The sequence below is a fragment of the Dermacentor variabilis genome, chromosome 10 (genome assembly GCF_050947875.1).
Source record: "Dermacentor variabilis isolate Ectoservices chromosome 10, ASM5094787v1, whole genome shotgun sequence".
In the NCBI taxonomy this organism is placed as follows: Eukaryota; Metazoa; Arthropoda; class Arachnida; order Ixodida; family Ixodidae; genus Dermacentor; species Dermacentor variabilis.
In genome coordinates, this window is record NC_134577.1 from 101,318,005 (window position 1) to 101,342,392 (window position 24,388).

At 44.7% G+C, this 24,388-nt stretch overlaps 1 long non-coding RNA gene across 1 annotated transcript; it reads right to left on the reverse strand.

Annotated features, from left to right (window-relative positions):
- Nucleotides 1-18,121: 18,121 nt before the first annotated feature.
- LOC142559674 (uncharacterized) lies at nt 18,122-20,562 on the reverse strand. The gene is made up of 3 exons (XR_012823196.1): nt 20,452-20,562; nt 19,911-20,045; nt 18,122-18,207 (listed from the first exon to the last, which is right to left on the reverse strand). It is a non-coding gene; the product is annotated as an uncharacterized LOC142559674 (long non-coding RNA).
- Between the last annotated feature and the right edge of the window lie 3,826 nt (nt 20,563-24,388).

Below are 24,388 nucleotides of genomic sequence, written 5' to 3' on the forward strand. Positions count from 1 at the left end.
CAAAACAATGCGATGCCACATGTGGCAATGAGAACCACCGACAAGCTCCGGTCATTTCACTGGGAGAGTCTAGACCACCCACCCCATAGTCGGACGTCGCCCCTACGGATTTCCATGTTTTCGGCCCATTGAAGAAGTTCCTGGAAGCGCAGCGATTCACCTTCGACTATGAAGCCAACATAGCAGTCCGAGGGTGGTTTCACAGTCAGCCGAATAAATTCTAAAAGAGGGGCATCTCCAATTTAGTGCTGCGAGTGGACAAATGTCTGAGCTGGCTTGGCGATTATGTGGAAAAACGATGTAAGGTACGTACAATAGTACGTATATTTGCGATTACGTACCTGTATGTACCTTATTTCGGATAATAAAAAGTATGGACAGAAATTTTCTGGTTTGCCCTGTGACTCTAAATATCGAAATGAAGTATAATAAACAAAGTAGTATTGTCTCACGTATAGCTTACTGTTATATTAGAACTTGGAAGATCATCTTTTATTAGAAAGCAATTTAGTGCGTCTAGTTTCGATTGCCTAACATGTCATCACGAGCAATTTTAATCCAAGGGGCCGATTGCGAGCTCATAGCTCATAAAAGCCGTGTTTTCCACGTAACGTTCACGGCTTGCCATCATTCTCAATGCCTAAGATGAGTCAATTGCGCGTACGAGTTCTCAGCGAGCACCTACTTCACGTAGACCTCAGTTGCACTGACGTGGAAAACATTTTCACAAAAAATTGAGAGCGTTCGCCCCCACGCTATACGCAGTTGAGTGGCTCTTTCTCTATCGATGATGTGAAGAAATAGGCATTTCGGCGAATGTTCTCATTACATAACTGGACGAGAATGTGAAGACGCGATGCTGGATTTTAAGGAGAAAGCGATGCCTATTTTTAGCATTGAAACTTCTTGAATTACAATAAACGACATGCTTGACTTCTTAAGGAAACGGGCCATGGTACATTGAAAGACGCGTAAGAAATTTTCAGGATGAACGCGTCGTCTAGCTTCGTTCTTCATTATCAACTAGAAGAAGCGTGAACTCACGTTTTTATAAATAAATTTTACAGCTAAGCTCTTAATGCGATTAGAAGCGCTCAGGAACGGGGTATGCCACTTTTGATGGTTTCTCATGAAAACTATATATGTCACGACGTTTAAACTTTAAGGAAGCGTGAAGAATATTAGTGGTAATATTCACGGAAAGTTAGGCAGTAATAATTGCGCGTTAAACAGAAATAACTAAACAATCGTTTTCATCCCGTTCAGAGGCTTGCATGAAACGCTGAAAAATTTGCCTCGTGTCCTAGAGAGGACCAAAAGCAAACAAGAAATGGGCCAAGAAAAGGACCAGTTGCAGAAAGTAGGGTCTGCTCATGGGTGACATGTACCATAAGGTAGGCGCTTGCGCGATAAGTTAATGCGTTCAAAAAAGTACTGAATACTCGCGGTTAAAGATTTTCGCTGTGTTTGATGAATTTACTTGTTTTTCGCTGTATCCGGAGAAAAAATAGGGGAGGCAGGGTACTTATATTTTGTTGAAGCACGAAGCATGTTGTGCATGAAACATGAAGCATGACTAGTGATAAATGTTCAGTCTGTGGAAGACAATTACAGCCTTTGTAAATAGTTACTCCAGTTCTTACAACATTCCTGAGTTCCACACAGCTCTACTACTCACACATATTATACACAAAAGTTTGGTCACTAAGCAATGAAGAACCGGCGGTTGATGCTAAAAGTGCCTTTCTTTTCAAAACTGCGTGTGGTTGCTGTAGCGAGATAGCAAAGTGGGCGAGTTGGTTACGATTCATCGTACCTTTAGCAACAGCGCAAAAGCAACGCGGAAACAAGTAACAAACACTCCGAAGAAACAGCGCCGTGTTGTTGTGTTTCTTCCTTTTGTCCGTGTCACTTTCGCGCTGACCACAAGTACGAGTCATATTGCTGTGTCGATATTATCAACGGTAGAAGTAGGACAGTACGGATCCCGTAAATGCTTTCTTGGGCGTACAACTGCATAATTTATAATTGTGAGTTGGCTGAGTATGAAAGTTGTGTGCGGAGTATGGCCGTATTTGATTACGCGAGCATGCAAGCAGTACGCCTGTTTCACTTGGGCCAAGTTCCGCTGCCGCTGCAAGCCAGCCATCACCACATTTTGTCGCCTTTATTCCTTACGCTACGAGAAAATATGGTTCCACCTATTCAAGATAAGGCTTGACATTCTCAAAAACACGCCACTGGGCGCAATAAGAAGCGTGTATATGTGTGGTGATTCCGAATTTCTGATAGGTGGGTCTCACAGCTATCGCGGCTGCCCGCACACCGTCCGCCATCCCAAGCAGACGGAGCTTAACATGATGCGCGCTGATTGGCTCGTGTCCGCCGGCAAAAGTTGGCGCATAGTTCGTCTAAAATCTCTGTACATACTTTTAAAAAACAAGACACCTTAAACTCAATAATTTGTGTTTAAATTTCAGCCTTCCTTCCAGCTACGACTTTTTTTTTCGAATCTCGAAGGCCGTGCTTTTCCAAAATGCACGCCCTAAAAAAATGTAGATCTCGGAGCCTAAATTCACTTGTTAACTGCAGTGGGGCGCTGCCACAGTGTGTCGGTTGACGGTGAGCTGGCCCACGTTTTGTTGGTGTGAGCGGTGAGAATACTCGTTGCAGTTACACGGTAATTGAATCATATTTTCGAAGTGCCTAAGCAAACTGTGATCCGTATCGTGTGCATTAACCATCAGGGAACCTCTGGACTCGTGTAACGCCATTACTTCGCCTTATGTTTCCTGTGATACGCCAGTGTCTTATGTGTACTACAGGGCCCATCCGAGCTGCCTTTGTTCTCGCCTGTCCGCGTTCGCGCGTGAAATACCTGGTTCTGTGGCTTCGAATTATGGTGCGTGGAAAGAATTTGTTGAAAGTTGTGCTTTCGTGCGCTGGTGTTCATTGGCAATTCGGCAGTGTTCGCGCCGGAAAGTGCGTCGTCGCGTAGTGCCTGCGAGACGAAGGAGCCGTTTGCTGACCACATTGAAGGTAAGCAGGTCTGACGCTTGCGCGCATTCTCGCAGCTTATGGTTCATGTAGTAAGCTTTGTGCAGTGACAACAGAGCACTTTCAGAGCGTATGTTCACCATGTTGCTGTGCACATTTAGCAAAGCGTTTCACGAGGGGAGTTTCCGTGAAATGTATTATTTCTTACCGCTTGCTTTCTGCAGTGAAGTGCTACCACCGTTGATTGTTGAGATTTAATAGGCAAATATTTACATAAATGCTGAAAGTTCCGGTTTCCTCGGTAGTTTCCCGGCAAGAAATTCTTCCGTGGATATCGTTTCCGCAAATTACGTGTGTAATGCATGTAGGTGTGTCGTGGGCATCGCGAGTTGGAACGCGACTGCGGTGTTTGACAGTTCAGCAGATATTAGCATCTGTGAAGATTGTATTATTGATACAGTTCAGTTTGAAGACCAGCTTCGCGAGATCCTGTCTGCATTGTTTCTGTTCTTCGACGTGCTCGCGTATTTCTCTTCTATATTGCACGGCAAATATAGACCGATATTACAACAGCGAAATTTCTTTTTAATCGAGGCGTGTCAATCAGGCGCTCGTTTTCATTAATATTTTCATCTGAAGAACAGGATGTCAGCTCCTGCGGTTGTTGTAAAAGTATGTGGGTTGTAGCACTGCTTGAATAGAGCTGCGATTTTGTTGCGATGCTTTCCACTCGATGTTTGCCTCTCTTATAGCCCACTATCCACGGCTGCCGGTTCTAGACAATAACGGTGGCGGAGTGTCAGTCAGACCACTGAGGAAAAGAGTAGCAAAGAAAAGGGCATTGCTACAAAATCGCGGCCTAGGTTCATAAACCCTTTATAAACGATTCTTTTGATTCGCGACATATTTAGGTTTTGGCGATAATTTCCCAGATATTGTGATGTTTGCTGCTGGTTTTATTCCCGCCTGAACTTTACAATATAACAATGTCACCTCACGAGATATAACTACGAGACGTCTGTACAAACAGGCGCAGATTGATGTGAGAGTCCCTTTTTTTCTATTCCACATGACACTGTAAATCACACGTTTGAAGCTGCACGTCGCAATACATGAAACCTTTCTTACTGTTGAAGGTTATGCGGATTCTGGAGTCTAGCCTAGAACCTGTAGGAACCTGCTACACTGCTACATACTGGATTGCACAATGATGCACTTGACCTGCATGCTTTTAGAAGGTGAGTAAAAAACTCGCTGCACTGTGAGCTGCAGGATATGCTTGTGTAATATGCAATCATTTTACTGTGTACGTGTGCCACTTCCAGGATTTCTAGTAGCAGATCACTTGCACAATATCCTTTATATATCTAGGGAGCCTTCAGTTGAAGCAATGTAACTAAATCAGGTTCTTCTGAGGTAAATATAAACAGGGCTGGATTGACTATGCAATGTATACTCGGTACAGAATGTATATTATTCGAGCCAGATTGCTTTTTTAGGAACATCATTGAGGAACATGAGGGTGTCTATGAACCACCCGAGAGAAACAGAAGGCGTTGGTTACCTGAATTATTATGTAGTCACTTCTCACACTAATACCTGCACACCTGAATTCTTCCCTTTTCTCAGTCACAATTATGTATTGCATACCATGGCTCATCTAAAAAATACCAGCATGAAGACAGTAAAATTTCTGATTTATTAGGTAGCTGCCAAATTCCTAGTCACAGTATGAGTGCTCAATTTTTCAAGCAAACAACAAGCCATTAACCTTTTAATGTGACAAGTTCAATATGTCTCCCAAGAGCGCGTGCGCTTCAGGGTAGAAGCGGGTCTCCTTTATATGTCACAGAAATTTAATTAGTGATAATGTGGTATAGAATGCTGCTGAATCATAAAAGTCAGCCCAGTAGAGTAGTTGCAAGCCCACCATGGCAGCACAGCTGAAAGCAGGGCATTCTCTTTTACATTGCATTTTTTCCTCCTTTTCGCTGCACTAGCTCAGTTGATAATGCAAAGCTTGTCCTATGCCGTCATTTATCTCAAATGTGGAGAATCTTTTTTACCTTCTGTGCTTTATTACTTATCAACTGCCTAATAAACAAGCTTCCCTTGACACGCGAACAATTCGGAGTACTGCCTAGAATTTATGCATGCGTCTGTGTTTTGTGGTACCATACGCTCACCACCTCAGATTTTCGATACGTTAAAGGAGGCTTGCTTCACGCTCGAGCCACAGTGCACTTGGTGCAATTTTGAAAAAGCCACTTTTTGATATAGTGTAATTATTTGTTGCACTCTCACTGAATTGAGGTTTTCTACTGTGAATGATGCGCTCTTGGTGGCTGTACGAAAAGCTTTTAACTGCCTAGGTTCCTCGGCCACTACTATTTCTAATATACATTAATATACCCAATAACATTTCCTCGCATGTGCGCATTTTTGCAGACGACTGCACTCCTTATCGTTCCATCAAATGTGCCGATGATCATGCAATCCTCAAAAAAAGATGTTGAACTTTATCTTTTGTGTAACACTTGGCTAATGAAGGTTAAGGTTTCTAAATGTAAAATTATCTCCTTTAGCCGCAAGCATATTAAACCTACGTTTCCTTATCACATAAATAACCACTATTTTGCATGATAGTCAATATATATATCTTGGTGTTCATATATCTTCGACTCTATTGTGGTCAACCTACATTGCATACATATGCGCCAATGCTTCAAAATCATTAGGGTACATAACACCCAAGTTGCATAATTTTACTAATGACATTCGTAAACTAGATTATCTAACATTTGCTCTACCTCAGCTTGAATACGCCGCATCCCTCTGGTCTCTCCATCAGAAACACTTGATCAAAAAACTTGAATCTATCCAGAATAGGGCGGCGTGTTTTATTTCACGTTGTTACGACTATAACAAAAGTATCCTTGTTTCATAAATATGTCCATAATACAGCACCATCAGTCCTGCCTCTTGAACCTCCTCATTACAGGCCACACCGGCTGTACAGTCAGTTAAATTTCATGCGTATATACGGAACGACTTATTCATGTAACTACTCCGCTCTTCCAAGGGACATTCACCTTTGGAACAATCTTCCTACCGCCATTGCTTATGAGAGTGACCAGGAAAAATTCTGGCATCTTCTAGTATCGCATTTTTCAAACTCTCCATAACCTAATGTGTTATTTTTTCTTGAGTTTCCTGTTATTGTGCTACTACCCCTTAAATACTGTTTTATTATAGCCAAATATTGTCCCGCTCGCTCATTGGTCATACTTTACTTTGTGAAAATTTCTTGTTCACTGACCTCTTGCATTCAAAAGCATTCAGTTTGTCTTTTGCACATTTTTTTAACACCACATTACTGCATGTTAGCGTATTTCTTACACTGTATTTTTGTATATGTATTCGCATACGTATTCTAATTATTCTATAATCTTTGAGTGTACTAGACCCCCTTACACAATGCCTCTAGGGGACTGTAAGGTATCTTTATATGAATAAATAAATAAATAAAAAGGTAAATATACGGTTTAGGCAGGAAGCCTCCTAAGTAATGCTGTCACACAAAAGTTGTATAAGAGTGCGGTATGTCTCAAGATCCATACATAACTAAATTGCTGGCCTTCAAGCCCTAGCTTTTTCAACACAATTGTGTGTGCAACAAACATTGGGCTTTTTACTCGCTATTCTTATGATGACAGACTTCTGTCTGTTTAAAGTAAGCGGTCCAATCTGTCTTACTATGTCTGGTTAATGCCAATGCATTCTTGACTGTTACTGCAATGGTGGCGACTTCAAGGCCAACTAGGTGTCCCAGACTCAGCTGAAAGCATGGATACAGTGTTTGTTGCTTTTAATGATGGTTGTACGTGTGACTTGGCAGTGTGGGTTTCAACCTGTGCTGGTTTTGATTGTGGTGGGTTTGACATGAAATGAGAGCCCATGGCATGCTCTGCACTGCACAATGCGAACCTTTGATTGGCATCCTGTTTGTCTTGGGCTGCTGTCTGATTAGTTGAGCTTTTGGCCGTATTCTTATGGATACAAACCTGCATAATGGGCTATGCAATCATGCTATTGTGCTTATTAGCAACACAAGATATAAACAATATTATTGTCAGGCATGCTAAGGAATGTGGGCTGGCGCCATGTTTTACACCAGGGAAAGCACACCAATGATGGTATGGCATGGTAGCTCTTTTTGCTAGCACCGCTGTGGTGTTATCAGATTCATGTAGAAACAATGAAATCTAGGCTTCCAGTGCCTGCACTTTCAATGGAGATACTAGCGTATGCTAATCGCTGGCAGTGGAAGTTTTCAAAGCATTGATTACATACTAAGCCAGCCCCCTCCTTTACGCGCCAGCGTCACGCCCACCTCTTACACACCACCGCTGAAGCTAATAGCAGCATGCGGTTGCAGGTTATGAACGCGACTGAAAACTTTTAAATGATGCAGCATTGATGGAAGTTGATTGCTTAATACAAACGCTGATCGTCTCCCACATTTTGCTCTATGACGAGCACGGGATGAAGTATAATGCAGTTCGTCTTAGATTAAACACCAGTGAACTCGTCATTTTTCTGTTTAGAAAGCACAAGATTGCAATAATGTATTTACATGAAGTTTATTGATTGTGTGTCCAATTTTGATAAAGCCTAAACAACTCGCCACGCGAATAACACCTTTTCATGCTTGTGAACCAGATGCTGCTACCATTTTAGTTTCCTGTAGGTACACATACAGAGCATGTTTGCCTCCCACCATCTGTGGCATGCTGAAGGTGGTAAAGTGTTGTGCTAAAGGTTCAGTAGAATGCACACCTACAGCCTGCAACTGACAATAAAGATGTGTAAGCACGACAAAAACTTTCTGAAAATGTGACAAATGCACAGGATATTGTAACGCCGTTCAATTTGGTATTAGAATGTGTGCGCGACTAACATTTAACCACATCACCTTATGGCATCGACAGTAGCGTTGTGCGATGGGACTGGTAAATACTGGCAAGCGTTTTGCTCGTGGCATAGTAAGGGCCTCAGCTTTGGGAACCTCAATACTTGAGGTACCACACAAAGGTTTATTGACCAGTTGCCTACTCGTAAAGTTCATGTACTACTTAGCAGCTGTTGCAATAATGATTAAAATAATTTGTGAGCAGTTTCATACCTGAGTGGACTGGCAGATAACAGCGCAGCCTGTTTGAAACAACTAGGTAAAAGCTTCTGTGTTGCCCTGATGTTTTTATGAGCTAGTTTTGACTGCTGCAAGTTTCTTAGCTGTGTATACAGGCCAAGCTGTTCTTGCTGATATGAATATTTTTGAATAAGCGAAAAAGATTGGCTTTTGTTTTGTTTTTCAGGTGCCCTGTGAGCTCTCATCCAAGCACCGCATTCCAGAGGTCTGCTGTGAGCAGACGTGCAGATAGTCCAATAAACTACTCGTAATTTCAGACAAACCTTTACAAAGTATAGTCAAAACTTTTTTTTAAAAGTGTAAGCCCTAATATAACCTGATTTTTTTCATTCATACATTACATTTTATATTAGTAAGAAAGCCATAACTAGAGCAACGGCAGAACCGCAGTGAAGAAAGTACAATGGTACTCCAAGTTTTATACGGAAATATTATATGAAGGCCAGTTAGTTTGTAACTTTAGAACGAATTGGCATGAATTTCTGTGCCATTGCAGTGTTCCAATCCGTATGCTGCATCATGTAGGGAACAGTAATCTTACAATGAAACCAATGCAAAACTTTAAAACTCACAAAAAGTGCATAAATATAAAATGGGTACAGCGAATGTCTACCTAAAATAGAGGATTCAATCACCGGGGCTACATAAAGGATGCATAAAGGTGGGACACACGAAGGAAACATAAAAGCAGTGGCCAAATTTCAACATGGAGGAAACATAAAGGGCGGTAACATAAAGGATGCACGAAGGAAGGACACATAAAGGAAACATAAAAGCAGTGGCAAAATTTCAACATGGAGGAAACATAAAGGACGGTAACGTAAGGGACACATAAAGGGAGGACACATGAAAGAAACATAGAAGCAGCGGCCAAATTTCAACATGGAGGAAACAAAGGACGGTAACGTAAGGGATACATAAAGGGAGGACACATGAAGGAAACATAAAAGCAGTGGCCAAATTTCAACATGGAGGAAACATAAAGGACGTTTCCTCATGTGAACTCCGGGAAAGATACAGTAAACATAAAGGACATAACCATTTTCATAAACTGAAATATTTTCCACAGTCGAAAACAATTATTCCAGACAGCTTTAAGTTCGTAAATATTGTATGAATGGCAAGTCTACTTTCTCGGGAAACATTCACGTTCCTGACCTAGTTATAAGCATTGAATTTATTTACTAGGCCATCATCTTTCTAATTTTATGGGTCATAAAGAGGTTTGTTCTTGGTTTTCTCTGACGGTCAAGGTAAACAAGAAAGCTTGTTTATATCCCGCCAACAGAAGGGACACTATACACTCTTAGACAAAGGTGCACTCTTAGGGGTGCATATGTGCAGCACAACAATAATCGTTATCTGCCTTGCTTGCGTTTCCTTGTTCTTTTGTTTGTTTGTTTTAAACGCCGCGCCCGCTACTTTCCGGTCGGGAATGCTATGTCATGCTGATAACGCGCACAGCGCTCGTTACTGGGAAGCACCAGGCTCGCAGCGTTAAAGAAAGGAAATCCGGACAAGAGAGATGACGTTTATCGTTGTGTGGCAAGATACGACCCAAAGGGAGTAATTTTGTTTGAGAGTGTATAGGCAATATGCCTCTGGAGTTTAAAGCGTGCGAGGTAATCGAGGACTCTGCAATAAATGTCGCAGTTTCGCCCGAAAGGCGAAGCATCGATCGCGAAAGCAAATTAATATATTAGACAGGTATACGAAGAAGGTATAGTAGTTTTACCGGCTGTATAAACTTGCAAACATTCAGTTACTACTAAAATTACCTAGCATGGCGTTTAACGCGTGCTTGGGCAAACATAACCCATCTCGTTCGTTTACCGAGGACACTCGCTGTCAGAAGGGCGGCGTGAAGAGGAGCGTAAGCAGCCGTGATCGGAATGCCTTTCGTGCTGCCCCTCTCTCGTACTCAGATTCAACGTGCGCAGTGGAAGGCTGTAGAAAATTTGCGTGCTAGCTTAGGCATGTTTGTATCAAAGACAGCGTTTGGAAGAAAAATACTCTATGTGCTTGCAAGAACAATGCGGCCATATCACATATTATTATTATGGCCATATTATTATGTCTCCCATGCTCACAATGGAACCCTCTGGCACAGAAAGTTGGGATTTCGCGAAATTAAGGGGAACAATATGTGTTAAGCGTTCGCGAAGTTGCAAGTCTTTCGCTTTATTGCAGTTTGCAGAAGAAAATGCGCTCTTCAGGATATATTATTGAGCAGCTCAACCTCTGTCATGAAGCGCCAGCACAACAACGGTGACCAAAATGAAACTTGAGGAAACCGAGTACATCACTATTAAACACCGGCTTCTGAGGTTGACTGCGTGTGAATCAAATGCGGCCCTTGAGAACACATTCTTGAGCAAACGTTGGAAAATGTCGCGTTACCGTTATCAGCATGAGCTGCGTTTCTATATGTCTCGAAAAAAAAAGACACCGCGCTAAAATACGAGTATAATAATTAGAAATCGAGGCAGAAATGTGTAGCAAAATTTCAGCATTTGTGTATCATTAGAAGGAAGAAAATTAATTACACAACGCTGGTTTATTTCCTGTTTTCATGCACTAAATGGGGTTCGTAGTTTGCATTCCGCGTGTTTTCGCGAAACTAAATAAGACGCCTTGCTTATATTTCGCAACAAAAGGATCACCACCTGTGTAACCAATGGGCAAAGAGAGCGAGAGAAAGCACTTCATTTGCACACGTCAGAGAGTAAAGCTTGATCGGGGAGAGACGCAGCTCCCTCTTTCACCGTCTACCTCCCCCTAGACGTCGGCCGGAATCAGTTGGCTTCCGGCGGCGGCCTGGGCTTGACCGATGACTTGTTCTTGGGCTTGTTTTTCCTGGCTATGGAGGGAGGATTCCCATGACTCTTCGTTCTCATGTCGACCGTTTAGCACTGGGCAAGCCCAGAGCATGTGATTTAGGGTCGCTATGCCTTCACAGTCAAAGGTCAAAGTGGGGGACATTTGCCATTTGCTTTAAACTGCGTGTGAGTGCACTGCGAACCCGTTTTGAGCGCCTAATACTAAGGGCGCAGATATGCCCTGACATAAGTACAAAATGCACCGAAATCAAGTTTATCAAACATGAGGGCAATTCTATAAAAAAATGTGTGCTTCGTTAGATGCATGTAGACCAAACACAGCCTCTGTAAAAGGCCGCAAGCCTGCTCGAAAACATGCCCCACAATCATAGCGTGAACTGGAGGAGCGGCTTCATAAGAGTTCCATTTTCGGCACCACGCACAACAGTATCTTCGCGGCGAAGCCTTTTCGCGGGGTTTTCACGAGAACCGTCCGAACGGTACGCCCGGTGTCGGCAGCGAACTGCGGCTTGTGCTGTTATCCGCACAGCGGTCTGCGGATCCTGATGTTGCCAGGTTGCAACCGCGCCCGTAGCCCTACGATTCACTTCTTTATATATAGTAGCGGTGCGCACCTTGCTAGGAGGCGCCATAACGTGTAGCGAAGCGTGAACACAGTTATCCAAACTACGTGACGCACATGTCACACCTCTCGACCCGTTGAAGATGGTGAAGATGGTAATGACGTTCATTTGGCATCCTCCTTGAGAACGGGCGTTGACAAATAGTCGCCTAGCCTGCATGAGTTAACCATGGCCTGCTACATGCATCATGCAACTGCTACATATCGAGGCACCTCGTAGACGACAACTGAAGTACAATGGAAAGGTTGCACGTATCGACGGCACATGGCGCGCATGTCACATTCCATGTCAAATGGTACGATCCGACGCGAATGACGATAATTAGGATTTACTGACATTCTATTTCGAACGGGACTGTGACAAACAATAACTAGACTGCTTGAATTAAACATGTAGGTCCATACATGTTTTTCAATACCTAAATATTTCTACATCTCCATCGTCTTGTTTTTCTTCCTCAAGACATCAATATACCTTGCACCGCTGCCTATGCAACTGGTACATTGCATGCCACCTGGTATAGTAATATTATTACGATATCATTGAGCGATGCTCAAGAGACGAGCCACCGCGAGAACGCCGATGAAGTTGGGCGGTGCCCTTGGCGTGAGCGAGTGTCGGCCTGGTGGTCTGGCTCCAGTGTAAAAAGCCATAAAAAATAGCCTGTTTCGTCTGTGTCTTTACACACGTAACATTCGGGTGGAGGTTAGCGATCCACGTCCTCGCCACGAAACCCCGAAGTGGTCGGCACATGGAGCTGGTCACCATGCTTCCCGGTGACGAGCCCGCCTCTGCGACGGCTTCGGCTTGTCCGACTGCTCCAATCGTCACGGTTGCCCCACATGGCGACCTTGGTGTGTTCTTCGGCTGGAAGGAACACGACGTAGACGAATGGACCAAGCTCTATGAACACGCCAGTGCTAATAACAGGTGGGATCCAAGAATTATGCTCGCCAATGTCATCTTTTATCTGGGCGGAACTCCACGGGTGTGGCACGAAACGCATGACGACGAGATAACCAGTTGGGACAATTTCAAAGAAAAGCTTAGGGAACTGTTCGGCGACCCCATTGGGCGCAAGGTTGACGCGAGAAAGGCCCTTGCGTCTCGTGTTCAGTCATCTACAGAGCCGTACGTTTCATACAGCCTTGACGTCTTGGCTCTCTACAGCAAAGCTGGCGATAATATGTCCGACGCAGATAAAGTGGCACATGTGCTGAAAGGAATCGCCAACGACGCTTTCAAGTTGCTTGTTTTCGGCAACGCCTCGACTATCGACTCCATCATAAAAGAATGCCGTCGCTTGACCCAGTGAAGAGCCGCCGTATCTCATGCCACATCACGCGGCTACCCAACACTGCTGCTACGTCGACATGTGAGGGTCGACCGCGTCAGACCTACACCGGTGACGACGTTACCCGTATTGTTCCCCGCGAACTCGAGGCCGCCTGTTCGCCAGCTTTCTTCAAGACGCCTCCCGATCTGCAAGCTACCACCATTGCTATGATTTAGGCCGTGGAGAGACAAGAAATTGAGAGCATGGGTCTGAATTCCGTGTGTTCAACATCCGAACCCAGCGGTCCCCAGTTCTCTAGCAGCCCTCTTCATCCGCGGCAGTCCTCTTATGCCACGTCTCCCCGTAACCGGTCCGAATGGCGTACCCCAGATGACAGGTCGATCTCCTTCCACTGTTGTCGCATCGACAGCCGAGGCCGATGGCCACCACCTCCTCGGATATACGCCGCTGCGTATTCCCGCACCTTTGGACCTTCTGTTCCCTATATCACCCGCCATAAATTCACTGCCGCTGATTCTCCTGCTCCGAACCTTCGCTACAACCGCTCGCCCTTACCTGTACGCCATCAGTTTTGTTCGTTCCAACGCCGTCACTTCTGTTCGCCGCCTATCACCTCCCGGATCCAGCGGGAAACTAGGCACTGCAGCTCCTGGAGGTGAAGCTGCGTTGTCGACCCTGCCCTCAAATCCTCTGCACACGGTATCTACGAACCAAAACCTTCTTGACGTTGACGTTGACGGCTATCCTGTCACGGCACTCATCGATACAGGAGCACATCTTTCTATTATGAGTGCTGCCTTCCGACGACGACTGAAAAAATTCCTCACCCCAGCATCGGCACGCCTCGTCCGCGTTGCGGATGGCGGTACTGTGCCAATTGTCGGTACGTGTACGGCACGTGTCAGCATCGCCGGCCGCCACACTCCTGTCCTCTTAACCGTAATTGCTCATTGCCCCCACGACCTCATCCTCGGCCTCGATTTTCTCTCCGCACATTCTGTTCTAATTGACTGCCCTTCCAGTACCCTTCGCCTTGAGCTGCCGATTCTCGCTGAACCTTCTGACGCACCCCGCTGTTGCTTACACCCCACCAGCTTTCTTCGCCTGCCGCCGAAGTCAACAGCCTATACTGAACTGTTCTCTTTCCCACCAGTACCTGATGATGAGTACCACATCACTCCTCTGCCCGAAATTCCACTGCAGTATTACGTTACTGTGCCTCACAGTATACTTCCTATTACTGCGAACCACACTCGCATGCCTGTCTTTGCCTGTCTGTCTAATTTTGATTAGCAAAACAAATTCTACAACAGGCGTTTGCCTTGCCACCGTTGATTCTCTCGGCGACCATCACGTGGCAGCGTTATCGACCGATGGTTCTCATGAGCTTAGTGGGCTCCTCGCGCCCGCCTCGCGCGCCGATACCAACATAAGGAAAATGGTTCCGACGGATCTGTTCTCTGCGCCGGCTGACGACCTTTGCCAAGTATTATCGTCCTCTTAAGATATAAGACATTTTTGACTTGGACAATCGCCCTTTAGGCCAGACGCTCGCGGTCAAGCATCGGAATAGGCGATGCTACACCTATTCAACGACGACGGTACTAAGTTTCTGCGTCAGAGCGCCGTGTAGTTCAAAATTAAGTGAACAAAATGCTAGATAAAAACATCATTGGGCCTTCTTCTAGTGCCTGCGCATCACCTGTGGTGTTAGTTAAGAAGAACGACGGCATGTGGCGCTTCTTTGTAGACTACCGTCATCTGAACATTACTAAGAAGGACACCTACCCACTCCCACGTGTAGGCGTCACCCTTGGCTGCCTCCACGGTTCCACCTGTCACTGTTCTATTGACCTTCGTTCGGGATACTAGCAGATCGCTGTTCACCATATGGACAGAGAAATAAGCGCGCTCATTACACATGATGGCCAATACCAATTAAAAGTAATGCCACTTGGATTATGCAACGCCCCTGCCACTTTTGAGCGCATCACTCCTTGCTCCACAGTTTCAAATGGCCTACATGCCTCTGCTACCTCGACGACGTCATCTTCTCGCGAACGTTCGACACTCACCTTGAGCGTCTAACAACTATACTTGATGTATTTCGAAAGGCGAAGCTACAACTTGACTCGCACCGATGTCGTTTTGGACACCGGTAAATTACTCTTCTGGGCCATCTCGTTGACGCTTCTGGAGTACAGCCTGATCCCGACAAAACCTGCGCTGTCCGAATGTTTCCGGTTCCGAAGACAGCCGCAGACGTTTGAAGTTTTGCAGGGCTATGCTCGTACTTTTCTCGTTTTGTTCCAGGTTTTGCGGCAATTGCTAGACCCCTCGCAAATCTTTTGAAGAAAGGTGCGCAATTCTTGTGGGGTACTGCAGAAGCCGCTGCCTTCTCTCGTCTCATCACTCTTCTCACCTGACCGCCCATTCTCGCTGACTTCGACACTAATGCCCCTACAGAATGGCGTACAAATACCAGCGGCCAAGGCGTAGGCGCCGTCTTAGCCCGGCGTCAACATGGCCAGGAACGCGTTATTGCTCGTGCGAGCCGCCTCCTAGCACCACGGGAGCGCAACTATGCAATTAAGGAACGAGAATGCCTTGCTGTTGTCTTGGCGGTTGCAAAATGCCGCCCTTACCTTCACGGTCGCCCTTTTTCCGCAGTAACTGACCATCATGACCTGTGCTGGCTCTCATCGCTAAAAATCATAAAGACCGGCTTGGTTGATGGGCTTTGAAGCTGACACAAATCTGGTCAACTTGCCCACACTGTAAAAAATCGTCCGTTGTTTTTACGGGAATTTGACCGTCAGTTTCGGCTGCCAACGTGTTCCCGTAAAAATTACGGACCTCAGTTATTCTTAGTCAGGGCCTTCCTTGTAAAATTCACACCTTTCCCGTAAAAATAACGCAGACCTGTAATTTTTTTTTACGGGGACCGTCAGTAAAATTTACAGTTCCTCCTGAAGATCACTCGTCAGTTGTTTTACCTTGCTGTTAAATACCACTGTTACGGCATCAATGCCGCCGGCGAAAATGAAGCTTGACACTGCACAACTGCATCTTTAATTTCAATGTTGAACATACTGTCCCTTAAAACAATATATTTGCGTACTGTACATTTAATCGCTTGTTTCACGCGGTCTGACTGTTCCAAATCTGAATGGTCAGGGTAGCCGGGATGCGGAACTCTTCCTTTCCTGTAACAAAATATATCGCACTTGCTGACTGAAGCTGAAATAGACTGCAGCAGAACTAAGCACCAATGCAGTGCAAATACCGCATCAGACAAAATATGCAATATACTGAGACAGCTGCCAGTAATTTGCAGGTAAATAGGGGCACCATAATGCTGGCCACTATATTGTAGCGACGCCTTATTCTTTGCTATTCTTATAATCCACCACAAACGTCTGTGTGATCCTATTGATAATGAGGGCACACCGTCGCTCTGACCACCGGCCAAGCACGAAAAGCCCGTAAACGTACAGAATCGGAAAAGGCATCGCTACAAAATATCAGCACTGTCAACGGAACAAATAGAAATAAAGTAAGCGAGCAGCTTAACTTATTGTAATGGCCAGCTCACTTTTTGAAACACCACTGATACAGAATGAAAACTTTACACTGGAAAACATCCAGTGATGTTTTGATAATGAACAACAAATATTTCAAAACACTTTATTGCACTTTACGTAGCTTTAAAATAATTTCTTGTGTAGATGCCTTGGTGAAAGGGAACCATTCCTCTAATTCGCATTGCAAGGTTCTGGGCTGCTTGGCAGACGAAAAAGTATCCCTGCGTGTGGTCAACTAGTTCAAGATGTGGGGCAAAGTAAAAACAATGACTCAGTGGGCTTCCAAATGCTATAAAGAGGTGCTAACATAGAATGTGAGTGGTCTTGAAAAGAGTGGTTTGCATTTTATGATAGGTAGAATGACTTATAACTTATTTTCAAGGTTAGCACAAAACAGAGAAGGCAGGTATATGGGGCAGACTTACCTAGATGTTCCATTCACACTCAGTAATGCGCTGCACCAAGGCAAGAAATTACTTGCTGACCGCCACATTTCCTTTTTTGCCCTGCCTCCCACGGTCTGGGTTTATGCCAAAAAATGCCCTAAATGCCCCCCCCCCCTCAATAAAGAGAAGGCAGGCACAATTGCAATAAAGCCTATCTATAACGGCATTAAAGAAACTATTCGGATAATCTGGAAAATTTTTAATGCTACAGCTCACGCTGATTTCAAACATGACATACCAATAATACGATTTTGTTTTGTTTTAAAGAATACCAGCCTACGAAAGGATTCAAAGTTGGACAAGTTGTTTCATGAGCAAGTTGAATAGGAAACAGCGCAAAAAAAGTCTAGTAACCGACAAAGCCTGCTGTGTACTTCTCGTCCTGTCCGCGATTTTCGTGCACCGTTTCTCCACGTAATACCCAGGAGATGTGACTTTTGACTTTTATCATACAGGTGCATCTGGTGTAAAGTGCACGTGGGAGGTCTGAATGACTTTCATCATAGAAAAAAGCCACAGATGGGTTTTGCTTTTTGGATGCAACAAATCTCTAAAGTGCTTTTATTCTTTGATGTGAACACATTTTACCTGAGGATATTTTAGACCTGCTTATTACCTTGGGGGCTTGCAAACTGAATATAAATCTCGCTGCTCTAAATATGGGAGCAGCTTGACCTTCCGATTAACTCCAATAATTGATGGTACCTCGCAGCAGGAAGCGGAACGCATTACTTTTGTGTAATTTGAAACTTGGGCCTCAACATTTTTCAGCTTTACAGTACACGTCTGTAAAGCTGAAAAGAGTGGACTAAGGTTCAAATAGTCCAGTGTTATTTTTGATTACACAGAAGCAATGTCTGCTGGTTCGTGCTGCCTACTACCGTCAATTTCTTGTATCAAGCTAGGAAACTGAATTTACAATATCCACAGCACTGTTAAAGGTGCTTGTATACAGTTTCTTTCTCTTAAGGCCAGTATAATATATGCTATTAAGGTGCATGATGCAAAACAAGTACAAGCATCAACAGAAAATAAAATATACCTTTGTATGATTTCAAGTGTGCATGGCGCCTTCTCTACATAACAAATGTGGAAGCAGAAGTAAGCTGCAAACAGCATGCAGAATGCTTGCTTGAATGTCTTTGCTGCTGCCACAACATGGCCATCAACAAGCAATAGGTACTCTTCAGGCATCCAGATGTCATCACCTAAACAAAATGAAAAGAGTACTTGTCACTTTTACATGATAGGGCTGACTGCTGCATCAACTGTTCTATACCAGTCGTATGCGAAATATATGCATTCCAAATGTTACGGTCTAGTCCACTTTCTAATTTTCACTGAGTGTTGTGTGCCACTTGTTCCTAAACCAGCAGGTCTTTAGCTTTCTTTCAACCACAAAATAGTGTTGCAGGAAAGAAACTATAGATGGCTTTTGAAAACTATTTTGGTCAAAGCTATGAAGATTATTTAAATAAATAGAACTGAAACTATAGGCATCCTCGAACAAAAAGAGCATGTACCATCTGCATACCCATTCAAAGACATAAATTTGCGACAAACTCGACCCGATTTTTTTTAATCATTCCTATATATCTGTGCTTTTAAACTTGACTATGACTCATTTGTATACAGTTAGCGGGTTACAAGCCATTGCTATACAGTTACTTGTGAAGACTGCTGGCACATAAAAAATGCAGATACTGGCTCTCTGGCAGGAGACTGAATAACAGAAAGCAACCAGACAATGAACTGAATGTTAAGGATATGTCCATGCAGTTGGCAGACTGCGTAACCCATGGAACTGCTATATAAATTATATGGAAAAACATTAAAACTGCAATTCTGGAAAAAAAAATTTGCATATTGCAAAAGCAACAGGCTCAGTGATCAAATGTATGCCCTTTCACTTGTTTTCAGTCAAATTAACTATATAGCATGCTCATACTTCCCTACATGGTGCGTACGAAGATCACAGTTTAAAGGAAATAATATCACATATTGGGTGCATTTTGTTGCTGAACTGTCCTGAGAAAACTGAGTAGTAAATGTTAATTCTCGCTGTTGAGTAGTAAGCTCTGTCGTTAGCATAATGAGACACTAACATACTGGCAGCATAGGATATTCACAGGAAGTCATTAGTTATATTTTTAATCACAGGTTTCATCGCTTATGTGGAAATTATAGAAATGGTGCCAGTGAATGTTTATTGCAAGTCAATATTTGTAAAATTCAAGAGAGAGAGCATGCGGTTTAAAACACTTGTCCTGAAATATCGGCTTCAAGTATACCAATATTCCACATTGGTTTGTAAACCCTTCCATATGGAGGTCTCAGTTGTTGAACCATATGAAATGCTAATGTACTTGGCACCAACATTTCCAACCAAATATTTAGAACTAGGTACTTGCGTTAGATATTTCCAAAAATTCGCCAGCCTAGAATAATAACTAGCCCCAATTTTCCGATCGCTATACTTGGTGTAACACAGAGAAATAAAGTAACATATTTTAGTTTATTACACCATCTTCACGTTCATTTCGCATTATAGTGACTTATTTTAATAACTAGACTGTAAATACCAAATTTTATTGGTCTGCCGTTCCGTAAATAAAAGAGGCTTGTACAACGATGCAATCATCACTACTGCCTGCTTTCTGTAGCATGGCAGTGTAATAGGACAGCCCATAACTGCGATGCAATCATAACTACTGCCTGCTTTCTGTAGCATGGCAGTGTAATAGGACAGCCCATAACTGCAAGTGCCTCATGTAATTCTTTAAGGTAAATCATCAAAACACTAAGCTATACGGCTGCTACAACTTCTTTAAGTACTTATACAATAAAAATTGAAGCTATTTGGCACCATTTATGGTCAACGAAATGCCAAATATACTTTGAATGCACGTACCTGCTGCGATTATGCAGGGACAAAGCAGTGTGTCCTCAAATCAAATCAACCTGTTTTACAATGAGACATGGCTGCAAATGGGTCGCACACAGTCCGTGGCATGCGAGCACACCAAAGAGAGAACGTACAGAGTTCCTCCGGTGACGGGCGGAGAAGAAAAAATAGTTGAGAAAGCCGCAACGTGAACCACCTCGACTTCCCCAATGGCGCTGCCACCCCCGCTGCCGCTGCCGCGCCGCAATCTGCGAACACGCACGAAAACATGCAAAAGTGACGAAGAGCACTGCATCACGTGTAGTGCTCAGACTGGATAGCGAACAATTCGCAACAGCACTACCACATGCGCACGGCAATGAATGTGCCAAACCCATTTAAATCAAAAGCGGGAGAAAGCAAACACGGCGAAGCCGAAGATTGGACGCGGAAGCGTTCCGCAGGCGACACCGCGGACTTGGCAAGCTCAACCGCTAGCTCAACACTCAAACGAGATCGCATAGGCTTCGCAGAATACGATTGACCCGCGCATAATTACTCTACCTACCTGCACTTACAAGGCGACCAACCGTTCTTCTTTGTGTGCACTTGTACGATTTCCACTTCGCTCCAAAGCCGCGGCCCCAGGACGGCCGAAGTTGCTGTAGCGTGCGTCTTGCCTTCTACAGCGCGCGCTAATGCTTTAGCGCATGCGCGTTTCGCGCGCCGCGAACGCGCATGAGCATCCGCGCAGCTCATCCTTCTTCTCTCTAAGCTCCTCTCTCTTCGTCTCTCTCTCCAGGCTCTCGAAGCTTTTTAACGCCGGTGGCGCTGCTTTCTAATTTACGGTATAGATTTGGCATATTTATGGTATATCTGCCGTAAAAAAAACGCAATTTTTACAGTGAAGCTTTGCGTCAGAACCAATCCTGTTGCTTAGGAACGGAGGATTCGCAGTAATAATCATAGAAAAAAATATACAGTTTGTTCTAAAGGTGTCGTGTATAAGATACCTCTGAAATGCGGTCGAACTTATATAGGGCAGACAGGTAGATGTCTTTACTTCAGGTTACAAGAACACAGCAATAAAGTGCGCAAAGGGAGCGAAGGGTTTCCAGGTGTTTCTTGCGCAGAATGCGGCTATCCACTATCTTAGCTAGGCATTCTAATGAATGCACCAGACTTTTCATAGAAGCAGCAGCGATTTCCGATGGTGACTCAGTTAGCAAGCCATCAATTACATTAACAGACAAAGAACTGGTTTTTCTGAGGTCGCGCATGCGCTCTCGTTCATCTTAGGTCACGAATTTTGAATGTATACTCATGTCGAGTTGCATTGTAGGGGGCGCTTTTGTCTTGGTGTCCCAGTATATATATATATATATATATATATATATATATATATATATATATATATATATATATATATATGTGTGTGTGTGTGTGTGTGTGTGTGTGTGTGTGTGTGTGTGTGTGTGTGTGTGTGTGTGTGTTTCTCATAACAAAATTCAGTTGGAAGTCGGCGCTTGTCTTCGTCGTTTTTTGTCCTTCGTCTATGTATGCGCTGTAAGTCTTTTTTTCGATATTAAATGCATGGGCATTCAAAACGCGTTCACGGCATCAGTGCTGCCCCCACCGTACAGTTATGGTATATATGGCGGTAGCATGACCTCTGCACGAGTATTTAGAAGATCACTACAGCACAAGGATTTAACTTGAGGATCCAATGACAGGTAATGAGTTTGGCTGCATAAGCGGCAAAACAACGACGCTCACGCCGCGCGCTCAATCTCCTCGTAAGCAAAACAAAGAAAGCGTGCTGCCCTCATATGATCGCTTAAGTATTGCGCACACGCACACTAACGGTGCTACCGGGAACACTATGTGAATAGGCCGATTTGACTTAATGTTGCGAAAAACAGACTGCCAACCGCCCGCCTTGACGCGTCTTTTATTGCGATCGCAATCACATGGACAGTCCAGGCGAATTTCGTCCGTTACCGTGGGTGTTCCCGTGATTTTCCGTATAAAGTCCAAGTGCGATAACACCTTGCCTCTGCGCAACCTGCTGTAGGTGCGAGGGAAAGCTTGCAAGGGTGAATCGAAAAGGATGGTGGCTCGATGCGGCGGCCTTTTCTCGCGCGAGCAAAGGACGAAGGCGAGAAGGGTGTGCGCGAGAGCGGGAGCGCTGGGACGTACGCTTGCAGCACACTGTGGATGTGCCACGCTGTGATGACCCTAATATGGGGACAAAGGTTCGTGTACTCAAAAGTTCTAACGGTTCTCTTAGGCGGAGCCTCCGAGAACCCAATTGAGGACAAAGCCGTTCGTTTCGAACACACACAAACGTTTATTGGAACTAAAGAAGGCTAAAAAATAAATAAATAAAAAGCAAACATAAGAGAAACATTCCAATACAAATCAAGGCACACATTTGGGGCTAGTATGGAGCTAAGTCCGGGCTTGCCACTACGGCAGGGATACATAACACTCTCGAAGCTGCGACGCTGCGACAAGCTGGTGAAAGGAGTGGCGCCGGTCTCACCAAAGGTCGTGGTCTCAGTTGGTTGATTGGGCGACCGGAGTTTGCCAGCTCTGTCTCGTAGATAGAGGCAGGCGGCTAGGCGGCACGAGCAGACGGCGGCGGCGTTCTGGCCGGGCAGCTGGGCGTAGAGCTCGGGCCCGTAGCCCGACTGCTCTTGTCCTGCTCACGGGCAGAGAAGCTCGAACGCTGGCCTCGGACAGCAGGCAGCACGAAAGACGGGGGCGGCTTTCTGGCCGGGCAGCTGGCGTAGAACTCGGGCCCGTAGCCCGACTGTTCTCGTCGTGCCCACGGGCGCGGAAGCTCACCAGCCTTGAGCAGCTGGCGGCACGCTCGGGTATACGGGCGATGCACAGGAACAGGTTGGCAGGAGGCCCCGGTCGGGTGAAGTCTTGGTGGCTCGGGTCCGGAACCCGACGGCCCGTCTTCAACGCCCGCTCCGGTACCTCCTCCTGCCGTCGCTTCCTAGAACTCTCCTGGCGTCTCCCCGGCGTCTCATCTGCGTCTCCCCTCCTTCTGTCAGCGCACCGCGCTGTTTCTTCTTTCTGGCCGATTAGGCATTCTCCGATTGGCTGCCTGATGCCCCGTGGTTCTACCTAATTGGTTTGCTTTTCTTCTTTTAGTTGTTTTTCTTGCGCCGCGCGTTCACGTGCCGGACGCTCTTCGGCGTTGTCGTCTTTCTCCTTCCAGCACGGAATTTGCCTCGGCGCGCGCACTCTTCTTGTCGTCTGCTCCCGACCGTCCCGATCACCGCACCATGTCGCGCACCACACATCACACACGCCCCATCTTCGAGGCAATTTGAGGAGGGTTGGAAGGCAAAGCGACCCGAGATAGCTGATGGCTTCTTAAGCGCTGTATTATCGCTCGCGCAGTTCGTATTGAAGTGAGAGACCGCTCAAAGGGGCATTGGATAACCGCTGGAGCCGCTATTCATGACGCAAGCATTCCAACAGAGAGTGTCCGCAGTCAATTTATTTATTTCAGATACTGTCAATCCCAGCGGGATTTTTACAGGTTGGGCATATATTATACACTCACAAATAGCGATAAAAACAGGTTTACATGATTTCAACAATATTTGCAATCGACACAAAGCAGATTTACACATATGGTAGGAAATAAAACAAGGGTACATTTCATTTGGCAAAAGGGGGGGAAATTACATAGGCAAATACAATGCTCATACAGATTTCATTTTATACAATGACTTGAGTGGTGTTATTTCCGGCTAACGTAATCTAATTATTGCACAACAGCTCTTCTACAAGGGTTATAAACTTCGGCAACGATGTGTTAGTCGTTATGAAGGGGTCCAGGCTATTCCATTCTCTTATTGCAAGAGGAAAGAACGAATATCTAAAACAGTCAGTGCGAAATGCATATTCTTTAAGTGTTAATGAATGCTTATGACGGGAAGGTCTGGTGTCAGCTAGGGATATATACAACGAAGTATTTATTCGTAATGCATTGTGTATCAATTGGAACAATAATTTTAGTCTTGCTAGCTTGGCGCGGTTTCGCAGAGTAGGAATACCGGCTTGTTTTAGCAGTTGGGTAGGTGAATCGCTATTCTTGTATTTGTTAAAGATGAATCTAATTGCCTTTCGCTGCACTCCTTCTAGTTTGTTAATAAGCTGTTGTGTATAAGGAAACCAAATTGTGTTACCATATTCGAGAACTGGGCGAATAAATGCGTTGTATGATAGCAGTTTAATTTCCGGTGGCGCAGCTCGAAGTCTTCTTCTGAGATGTGATGATTGAGATGTGATTGTGTTTGCCTGTGCGCGCGTGACAACGTGCTTGTTTACTTAACAAGCGATTGTTTGTAGCCTTCTTTGTCGCTAATACAGCTATTAACCTTATTTCTCCTACTTGTATATTAATTTGCTATAGCAATGATTGCTTCGCTTTTAGGGAAGAACTGCGACTTTTTTCTCCCCAGTTCCCTCCTCTCCCTCTC